Source organism: Chrysochloris asiatica, unplaced genomic scaffold (assembly GCF_000296735.1).
Source record: "Chrysochloris asiatica unplaced genomic scaffold, ChrAsi1.0 scaffold00054, whole genome shotgun sequence".
Lineage (NCBI taxonomy): Eukaryota > Metazoa > Chordata > Mammalia > Afrosoricida > Chrysochloridae > Chrysochloris > Chrysochloris asiatica.
In genome coordinates, this window is record NW_006408572.1 from 9,055,975 (window position 1) to 9,067,097 (window position 11,123).

An 11,123-nucleotide genomic window follows, 5' to 3' on the forward strand; every position below is an offset into this window, starting at 1 on the left:
CCATGTCCGCATCTCTGCCTCCATCTCTGGTGTTGCTGCTTCTCTGGATAAGGTCCTGCATTCTGCTTGTGCTCTTCTCCCTTGATGGTCCTAGGGTCCTTTGTTTCTGGACTGTAAGAGTAACCACTTCCCTGTTTTTGTTACAAAACTTCTACCTTTACAATTGTGACAGTCGCAATTAGTCATGACAATTACTCATTATTGAATCATAAGAATCATACCCCATCTCTTTTAACTAGACCCATCTAGACAAGATGACAACTATTCAGTGGGGACTCTTTCTTTCCCCACACACTAGTAAACTAAGCTCCCCCTTGAAACCTTGTAAGCCAGTCACTTCATGCCTTTATAGGTAGGCCTCATTTTAGGTAGCCAGTGTCTAAGTTGCCCATCCTTATCCATTACAGCTGGATGCTTCACTCTCAGCTCTAGACCTCTGTGGCTATGTCCTTGTCCATAGGCTCAGGTGTCCCCAGGTTTCACCATATTTTGGACCAACCAGTCCTTCTTCCTCTCTCTCTCATCTTCAGGGATCCATAGGGTTTTAAATGGCAGAATTTGGAACTAAATTGCCGGGCCTTTCTTCCTCATAGGTGGAATAGAAACTTTTCAGTTAGTAGCCAAGTACATTAACCATTTGCACTACTTATAGGGTCTCACCTTGCAATACTGAAGGATTCTATGGGCAAAGTATTGAATGATGCAGAAAATATCAAAAAAAGATGGAAAAATATATAGATGTTAAGTCATTTCAAGAGATAGCATATGATCAAATACTGTTGAATGATGATGCACAGAGGAGATTGTAATCATTGCAATGAAACAAAATACGATAGGATGAGTGCAAAATTGATGTTCTCCCATGTAAACTATACCTCAATTCACAATAAAAACTTAAACACACACAAAAAACTGTTGCAGTAGTACATTGACAAGGTGCTATCAGAAATTCAAGCTGGAATCAGAAAAGGACATGGAGGTTGGGATATCATTGCAGATGTCAGATGGTTGGCTAAAAACAGAGAACACTGGAAAGATGTTTACTTGTGCTATACAGACTATGCAAAGGCATTCAATTTTGTGGACAATAACAAGCTATGAATAACATTGCAAAGAATGGGAATTCCAAAACAATTGTGCTCGTGAGGAATCTGTTAACTATACCAAGAGGCAGTTGTTCAAACAGAACAAGGGGATACGGAATGGTTTAAAGTCAGGAATAGTGTGTGCCAAGGTTTAATTTTTTTCACCATACTTATTCAAACTGTATGCTGAGCAAATAACCCAAGAAGCTGGATTCTATGAAGACCATGGCATCATGAGTGGTGAAAGACTTGAAAATGACTCAGCCTTGCTTGCTGGAAGCAAAGAAGACTTAAAGTACTTGTTGTTGTTGTTGTTGTCAGGTGCCATCGACTCATAGCGACTCCATGCACAGCAGAATGAAACAATGTCCGATCCTGGGCCAACCTCACCAGCGCTGCCACACTTGATGCCATCAATGAGTCTTCTGTATGGATTACACCACAATGTAAATAAAACTAAAATCCTCAACACTGGAACAGTAAATATCATGATAAATGTAGAAAAGATTGAAGTTGAACCCACAGTTATTCATGGAAGTTGATGCTGTTAAGTGCCATCAAGTTAGTTCCAACTCATAGTGAAGTCCTGGTGTGGCGCTGGGATTAATGTGCTGGACTGCAGTGTCAGTTTGAACCTCAAGGTTGGCTGTTCAAGCTCACTAGCTGCTCCTTGGAAACCCTAGACAGGGTTGCTATGGGGCAGAACTAACTCACCGGCACTTAACAACAAATAGGGTTTCCTAGGAGTGGTTGGTGAGTTTGAACCACTGACCTTGTAGTTCAAATTGACTTTGTGGTCAAATGCTTATCCTACAATGGCACACCAGGAAGTAGCAGTCAAAAAAGAAAGAAATTAAAAGACATGAATGGTCAATCATTAAAAATCAAAGGGCAGCATGGACCTAAGGACAAAGTCGAGAAGGGATGGAAAGGTAGGTGAAATGGAAATAGGACCCACAGAGAGGAAGCTGGGTAGCTGTTGTTCCATGGAGGGGATTGCAATCATTGAGAAGAAACAAAGTGTACTATTTGTTGACTGTAAAACTGTTGTTGATCTTGAACTTAAAAAACAACAACAAAAACCCCAACAACGTGTGTTGTTGGCTTCCTGGTGTGGTGCTGTAGGATAATCACTGGACTGCAAACCACAGGGTCAGCAGTTCAAACTCACCAGCTGCTCCTCGGAAACCCTACACAGGATCATGAGTTGGAATTGACTTGGTGGCACTAACACGTTGTTAAGTGTTGTCAAGTCAGTGCTGACTTATAGCAACCCTGTAAAAGGTTTCTGAGGAGTGGCTGGTAGTTCAAAGCACCTATCTTGTGGTTTGCAGTCCAGTGCTTATCCTACAATGCCACACCAGGACTCCCAAACAATGCATGTTGTTGTTGTTATGTGCCATGTAGTCAGTTCCGACTCATAGTGACCCTGTACAGGGTTTCCGAGGCTGTAAATCTTTACAGGAGCTGTTCCTCTTTCTCCTGAGGAACAGCTGGTAGTTTCGAACTGCTGACCCTGAGGTTAGCAGCCCGATTCGTAACCACTACACTCAAATCTGCTGCAAAAGACCTCTTTAAAATATTAAAAAAGTAAAGATTGAGGACTGAGTTGTACCTGACCCAAATCATGGTGTTTTCAATCATCTCATATGTACACGAATAAAGAGTACATGGAAAATGAATAAAGAAGGCCATAGAAAAATTTGAATTATGGTGCTGGCAAAGAATACCATGGACTGCCAGAAGAACAAAGTCTCTTGGGAAAAGTATAGCCAGAATACTCCTTAGAAGTGAGGACTTTGTCTCTCATACCTAGGACATGTTTTCAGGAAAGATCAATGCCTGGGTAGAACGGGAAGGTTAATGCAAAGAAGATGTATTGATACAGTGGAGCAACAATGGACTCAAACATAACAATTGTGGGGATGATGCACTAACCGGCAGTGTTTATTTCTGTTGTACATAAGGGTTGCCATGAGTCAGAACCAACTTGACGGCACCTAACAATAACAATGGGGTCACCACCAGTGACTTACCCTTTTTTAAAACAACAAACAAACAACAAAACAGCAGCTTCCTAGCTAATTTTCCCCGTCATGATCTTCAGAGTGCTCAAGCCGGATCCTATGACTCCCAGGTATAAAAACCCAGGCAGCTCCTTCACAATGCAGTCAGCCCATACTTAGGTATTTCTTTCTATCCAATCCTGGGTTGCAGGCTCTTCCGTTCTTCCTATTGATTCATAGTATTACCTGTACAATCTTCTCCACTCCATCTTTTCTGGTGAACTCCTACTTGCACTTCACAGCAATGACTTAAGACTTCCCAGTCTCCAAAAACAAAATAAACCCACTTCAATCAGTATCTACTTGTAACATTAAAATAATTATAGCAAATTACTTTTAACTATTTTTCTTCCCTGCTGGATTCTGAGTTTCTTGGTATGTACCGGGGGCGTCAAATAGTTTGTTTTTAAAAAATTCCATTATCTTTTAACTCCATTTTTAAAGAACTTTTTGAAGCCCCTTGGCAGAGGAGGAAATAAGTTACTTTTGGAGTTGGACAAAGGAATGTTTAATTTACCAGGTGATCGCTGTAAAATAAAGAATAGGTTACTTTGTTTCTACAAGTTTTACTTTCCACTAGCCTTACAGGGCTGTTAAGGGAACTGGATACAACGTATGGTATTCATGAAACCAGTAGACCAGCTGCTATGGGGTTAGGGTAGAACTGTATTCCACAGAGTTTTCAATGGCTGATATTTTTGGAAGTAGATTAGATTACTAGAGCTTTCTCTGAGGCACCTCTAGATAGACTTGAGCTTCCAACCTTAGAGGTAGCAGCTGAGTGTGTTAACTGCACTGATAAGGGACTAGGGATCAATTATTGAGCAGACTTATTTATTTTGGTTCCCCAAGAATTCAGCCCATTAGTAGGATCAAAGCTAAGTTGTGAGGGGTCCCATTATACAGAGGGTAGTCATTACAAGTGGTGTCTGAGGTGCTTGGGGGAATAATCACATGGAGGTTCCCCTGACACTTCAGAAACTGCCTGAGATGAAGGGTGAAATGCAGCTTCTTCCCCTCTGAAGCCTTAGTTTAATCATCTGAAAAATGACAAAATATTGTGATTCCCCCACTCCATAAAACCAAACCCATTGCTGCTGGGTCAATTCCAACTCATAGTGACCCTATAGGACAGAGGTGAACTGCTTCATAAGGTTTCCAAGGCTGTAATCTTTACAGAAGTCGATTGCTACACCTCTCACCTGCAGAGCAGCTGTGGGTTCAAAACCCACTCACATTGCTTCGTAATTGTAACCATTTAAGCACTGTACCACGAGGGCTTCTTGTTCACCCCTCTGCACACTAAGTCACCTCAAATCATACTCCTTTCCCTGGATAATAATGCTTCAGTGTCTCCCATTACCTTCAGGAGAGACTGTAATCATTTAGGCCTCCTCCTATCCTCATCATTTCTCAGAGGCAGGTGCTACAGTGGGCTAAGTGTTGGGCTTTGCAAACATCACATCAACCATCCTTCCCCACAGCACTCTATTCAGCTGGATTTGATAATTCATTGCAATGACCACATAGAACTCAGACACCATACTTACAGTATGGGGTTTATTAGCAAGTTAACAGATTCAAATGCAGGATCAGAAAACACTCAGGATGCAGGTCACTGGTAATGGAAGCTTATTCAGTTGTGAAGCCTCTCTCTGGCCCTTGGTCTGGCCTCTGCCTGGTCTAGGCAATATTACAGAGTTCTTTTAGTACTGCTGGTAAATGCCCAAAGACATTTCAGTCTGCTATAAGCCTCAGCTCAAAAGCATTCAGCTCTAGCTCCATGGGTTAGCAAACTTAGCTTCTCAAGTAAGTGCCTCCTGCTCAGACACTCAGCTTTACTTGCTCTGTAGACAAGAAGCCCACTGCTCTGTCTGGTGCTCTGTTCTTGGTTCTGCTGCTGCTGCTCCTCGTTCTTTGTTGCTCCTCTCGTGTCCTCTGGGTCCTCGTGTCCTCTCGTGTCCTTTGTTGCATTCTGTCCTCTGGGTCAAGGAAGTTCAATATACAGGGACCTCAGGGTTCAAATAATACACTCCTCTGCCAGCTTTTTCTCTGATGATAGTAAACTCCCTCCTCTGCTTCTGAGATGGCTCATTGTATACCCAGCATGATGGCAAACTTGACCAATCACAATAACACCATTAGCAATCCTCACAACTGAATCATATAATCCATCAGCATCTTCCCCCACCTTCTCTTAACCAGACCCATCAGGGAAAAGTTGATTGGTGGGTGTTCACATATACTATGGCTAGAAGAGATGTTAAATAACTCACTGTACCCCAGGCTGCCTAGCTATTGTCATTTCCATATGTGATGAATTACCTTTCCCTGGGAGTCCTGGTTTGGTGCTGTGGGTTAATGCGCCAGACTGCAAAGCCATTTGAACTGCAAGGTTGGAAGTTCAAGCTCACTAGTGGCTCCTCAGAAACCCTGTATAGGGTTGCTATGGGTCTATGGGTCGGAATCAACTCGACAGCACTTAACAATAACAACAACAACAAATAAAGTGATTTGAAGTGTTGAAGAGCAAAGATGTCAGCTTGAGGACTAAGATGCACCTGACGCAAGCCATGGTATTTTCAATAACCTCATATGCATGTGAAAGCTGGACAGTGAATAAGGAAGACTGAGGAAGAACTGATGCTTTCGAGTTATGGTGTTGGAGAATATTGAAAGTGCCCTGGGCTGCCAAAAGAGCAAATAGATCTGTGTTGAACAAAGTACAGCCAGAGTGCTCCTTGGAAGTCAGGATGGCCAGACTTCATCTTTCATGCTTCCGACATATTGTCAGGAGGGACCAGTACTGGAGAAGGATACCGTATTTGGTAAAGTGGAGGGTCAGAGAAAAAGTGGAAGACCCCCCCAATGAGATGGATTAACACAGTGGCAGCATCAATGGGCTCAAACGTAGCAACAATTGTGAGGTGGACCCAGGATCGTTCAGGATTTCATTCTGTTGTTCATAGGGTCACTATGAGTTGGTCCTGACTCAATGGCACTTAACAACAACATGAAAGCTAGTCACTTCATGCTTTGATCTCCAGCCCCCCTCCCCCATTTTAGTTTTCCAATTCCTAAATCGCCCATCCCTATCAACCCAGTACAGAGGACAGAAGCATGTTCCTTGACATGAAGAATCTTCATTCTGGTTGGAACTTTGAATCTCCACATCAATAAGCAAAGTCCAGTCCCAAGCAAGCCCTCAAAATTGCAGCAACTTACACCAGCTCATAGTATCAAATAGCTTTCTCTTCATTCAGCTGGGTTCTGATCAATTCAGCCCTAGCCATCCTAGCTAAGTCGAATGAGCTGCAAGCTCGAAAGTTCACACACATCTTCCTGTACTTCAGACCAGCTGGTCCGTTCACTCTCTCAGCACTAGCCCCCGTGGTTAATATGGTGCCCATAGGCTCAGGAGTCCACACAACTCCCTAAACTTCAGACCAGTTAACCTTTCCCCTTTTCTCTCATCTGACTTCTGTGGGCCAGATCAGTGGGTGCCAAGGGAACATGCCAATGGAACATTGCTGCCTCTCACTCACACCCACTCAACAAGTGGACCCAGGTGGCAATCACAATGAGCATATCAGTCTGTCTACTTTCAGTCCTAGGAGGGGGTTTTCTCTAATGCACACAGACTTTTCAAGCTTTGATGCATCCAAAGGCAAACTGCTTGCTCTAAATTCAAAAAGCCAAAGTCAATTTTTCCTATAGGTCTTTTCTTGAAATAAAATGTAAAGCAGCTGTCCTCTCAATAGTTCTGGGTGGGTGTGCATGCCTTTTCTTTTCTTTTTGTAAAGCTTTTATTGTGTACTGAGTGAGCAAAGGCTTACAGAAAGATCATCAGTTTTACATTCAGCAAATCATTGTAATGATTACAATCCTCTCCATGTACCCTTGGTGGTGGTCATGTGCTGTGGAGTCGGTTCCGACTCCTAACAACCCTGTACGGGGTTTCCGAGGCTGTAAACCTTTACAGGAGCAGAAGCCAACATTATTTACCTCTATTACCTTTTTTTTTTTTTTTTTAATGTACATGTACCACATTGAAAATATAGATTTGTTTAAATGTCCAAAGGGTACAATTTTACAAGCCAGCCTCCTGCCCGTGGACACACTGCTTTTCTCAGTCCATGGGCCTATTGTCCTCTTCTGCTCTGTGTCTCCATGCCATCCCTCTGTCACCATCTCTGTTGTTACTGCTTTTTCTGATTAGGATCCCTTGATTTTCCCATATTTCTCCCTCTTGGTTATCCTAGGACCCTCTGTTCCTGAAATGACAGATTAACTGTTCTCTCCTTTTAGTTGCATTTTTTATAATTGTGACACTCACCATTAGACCTGATAACAATTACTCACAATTGAATCATAAAACCCTATCCCCCTCATCACCAGACCCATCTGGACTAGAGGAAAACTATTCAGTAAGGTTTCTGTCTTACTCCCCTGGCTCTGATACTAAGCACATTCATGAAAACTTGTAAACCAGCCACTTCATACATTTAAAGTCCCCCAATTTTGATAGCCAAAGTTGCCTGTCCCTATCAATCCAGTGTACTGAGGAGGAATGCTTGATCCTATATATGAAAAATCCTTCCCTATTTGGTTGGAATTGGGGGATGCTTCATCCATAAGCAAAGGTCCAGTTGATGAAGTTTACGCTTGCTCCCTGTGTATCATACTTCTTTATCTTCCTTAGGTCGAATTCTGGTCAGTAAGCCATCCACCCTAGGTCAAACGGGTACTGTCTGCAAGTATGGGAGTTCTTGCACGCCTCCCCTCTTTTCAGACCAGCTGGCTACTTCATTCTTTTTTTTTTCTTAAAAAAAATATATATATATTGTGAATTGAGTGAAGGTTTACAGAGCAAATCATTAGTTTTTCATTTAACAAATCATATCCTTTGTTTCATTACAATGACTACAATGTCCTCTATGTACCATCAGTTAACATATTTACCACTATTTACTTTTACTCTGGTTGAAATCCATCTCAAGTCCCTTCTTGCCTTGTTTTTTTTCTCATCTAGCTGCCATTGGGTCCAACTGCCTCTGACTTGATAGTTGGCCCACTGAGGCGTGGTTTTAGACTTGCGCTTTGGGCCTCTCTGATGGAAAAACTGCCTTCCCCTGAATGTGGAATGAGCTAAGTAGTAGACTAAGATAGAGAGGGCTAGATAATTTTCAAACTTATCTTGATGGCTACTTCATTCTTGACTCTAGCTCTCAGTGGTTAGGTCATTGTCCTTGGGCTCAGGAGTTTGCACGTCTCCTTGAACTTCAAACCAGCCAGCCCATCCTCATCTCTCTTTCATCTCAAGGTTATCAGACATCTATGGAATATGGCCAATCTCAGCCCATGTCTTCTGTGCTGCATTTCCCCCCTCCACCCTTCCACTCACAAATTGACCAGGATGGTTGCCAGCGAGCATACAAGACTGTTTGTGTGTTCCTTTGAGTTTCAGTCTTAGAAAGGCTGCTGACTTTTCTTGTCTTGATGGCTTCAGGGCAAACAGCTTGCTTGATATTGTCACAGCCAAACAGTTGGCTTCCCCCCAATACCTCCTTGGTCTTTCTTTCCTCTAGCCATTCTGGGTTGTTCTGCTTCTCTTTTCAATTGGGAATGACCCACCCCCTGAATGTTTTTTTGAAAGTTCTGAGTGTGGCTCAAGCTTATGAGTAAACCTGCATACTCTATACAGACTTACTACAAAAAAGTTTTATGTATTCTGGGCAAATTCTAATGACACTTTTAGTATATCCAATCAAGTATAGGCTCAAAATTCTCTGTAATCATGATACCCATATTCATTCCTATCACACATGCGCATAGAGGCCTTGGGCCTCTGGCTAGCAAGGTCATCTACTACCAGTAATCTTGCTTAACCAGAATGACTTTTGCCTTAGTGATTCCAGCAGCAGCTTTTCTCTCCTTCTTTGCAGCACATTTCTTACATTCCTTTTAACCATTACAGTTAGAAACCACCAAAGTAACATTCTAAGAACCAGAAGTTCTACTTCCCATGCATCTTTATTTTTTCTCTTACAAAATCCCATGGTTCCATGAGTCTGGAGCCATTGCAATGAATCCCACTTCTGCTGCCAGCTGTAAAAATGGCACCAACCATCCTTCCCCAAGGATGGGGAAGCTAGATTCGATAATTCATTGCAATGGCCACGTAGAACTCAGACACCATGCTCAGTTAAGGGGTTTATGAGGGAAGTTAACAGTTTCCAATGAAGAATCAGAAAATGTTCAGGATACAGGTCTTTGGTAAGGACAGCTTCTTCTCTGTTGTTCCTGAAAGCAGGTAGGCAGACCTCTCTCTGACTCTTGGCCTGGTCTCTGCCTGGCACGGGCAATGGTACAAAGCTCTTTTAGTACTACTGATAAATGCACAAAGGGCAATTCATTACACTATAAGCCTCAGCCCAAAGGCGCTCAGCTCTGGCTCCATGGGTCAGCAAACCTAGCTCTCCAACTAGTACCCACAGGTACTCTGCTCCACAAGCGAGCCTTCTGCCCAAAGATACTCAGCTTTATTTGCTATACCTGGTGCTCTGTCTCTTGGTTCTGGTTCTGCTGCTGTTGCTCCTCTGCTACTTCTCTGGTGTCACGGCATTCTGTGCCCTGGATCAAGAAGGTTTCATGCACAAGGACCTTAGGATCCAAAGGACACATTCCTGTCCTGGATCTTCTTCTTTGATGATGGTGAGATTCTCCCCTCTGCTCTGATATAGTTTATTTTATACCCAGCAGGATAGGAAAATTGATCAATCACAATTAGCCTTGTTAAAAAACACTCACAGCATCTTCCCTCACCTTCTTTATAGACCCATCAGGAAAAAGTTGTTTACAAGGACTACGGCTAGAAGAAAGGAGCCCTGGTGGCATAGTGGGGTTACACATTGCGCTGCTAGTCTCAAGGTCAGCAGTTTGGAGAGAATGACCCATCAGCTGCCCTGCAGGAGAAAGAAGAGACTTTCTAATCCTATAAAGATTTATAGCCTCTGAAACCCTTTACAGGGTTGCTATGAGTTGGAACCGACTCGATGGCACTCAACCACTACCATGACTAGAAGAGATATTAAATCACTTCACTACAGACTGCTAACCACAAGATCAGCTGTTCAAATCCACCCTCTTTCTCGTTGGGAGAGAGATATAGTCTTGGAAACCCTAAGGAGCAGTTCTATAGGGTTATTATGAGTCGGAACCAACTTGATGGCGTTGGGCTTGGCTTATCCTCATCTCTTGCTACTAATTAATGATCTTCAAGCCAGTTATCAGGAATTCTTACAGGTCTCTAATGACCTGGCCTCTCTCTTGCTTCAGGACTGCCTCAAAAGCTCTTGCCTTGACTCCACCACCTAATGCCCTCGGGTCTCTACTAAACACTACTATATTGCATCTGGTACAGGAATCGGGTAATGGTGTTATTATTAGCTGTTGCTGAATCAGCCCTTGACTCATGGCAACCCAACTGAACAAAATGCTGCCAGGCCCTTTTCTATCCCCCTGATCAGTTATATATCTAACTGTTGTAATTCATAAGCTTTCCATTAGCTGATTTTCAGAAATAGATTGCCAGGCCTTTCTTCCTAGTCTTAGTCTGGAAGCATCATAACACCATGCAAGCCATCACTGATGGAAGAACGGTGGCTATGCGTAAGGTACATTGGCCAGGAACCGAACCTTGATCTCCCACATAGAAAGTGAGAACTTTACCACAGAACTACCCATGTCCCCAAAGAATCTAGGGTAAGAAGTAGAAATTCTGAATTAATTTAAATGTATACAGAATATAATAGAAGATATTTGACTGAATGAGATTACCTAAAAATCCCATCATTTAGAGAAATGATATACATATTTATTTGAATGCACACCTTCTGAAAAATCAAAGATGCAATCTTGACATGCTGCACAAACTATGGGTACTTTATCAAACATGCACAAACATAGAAAT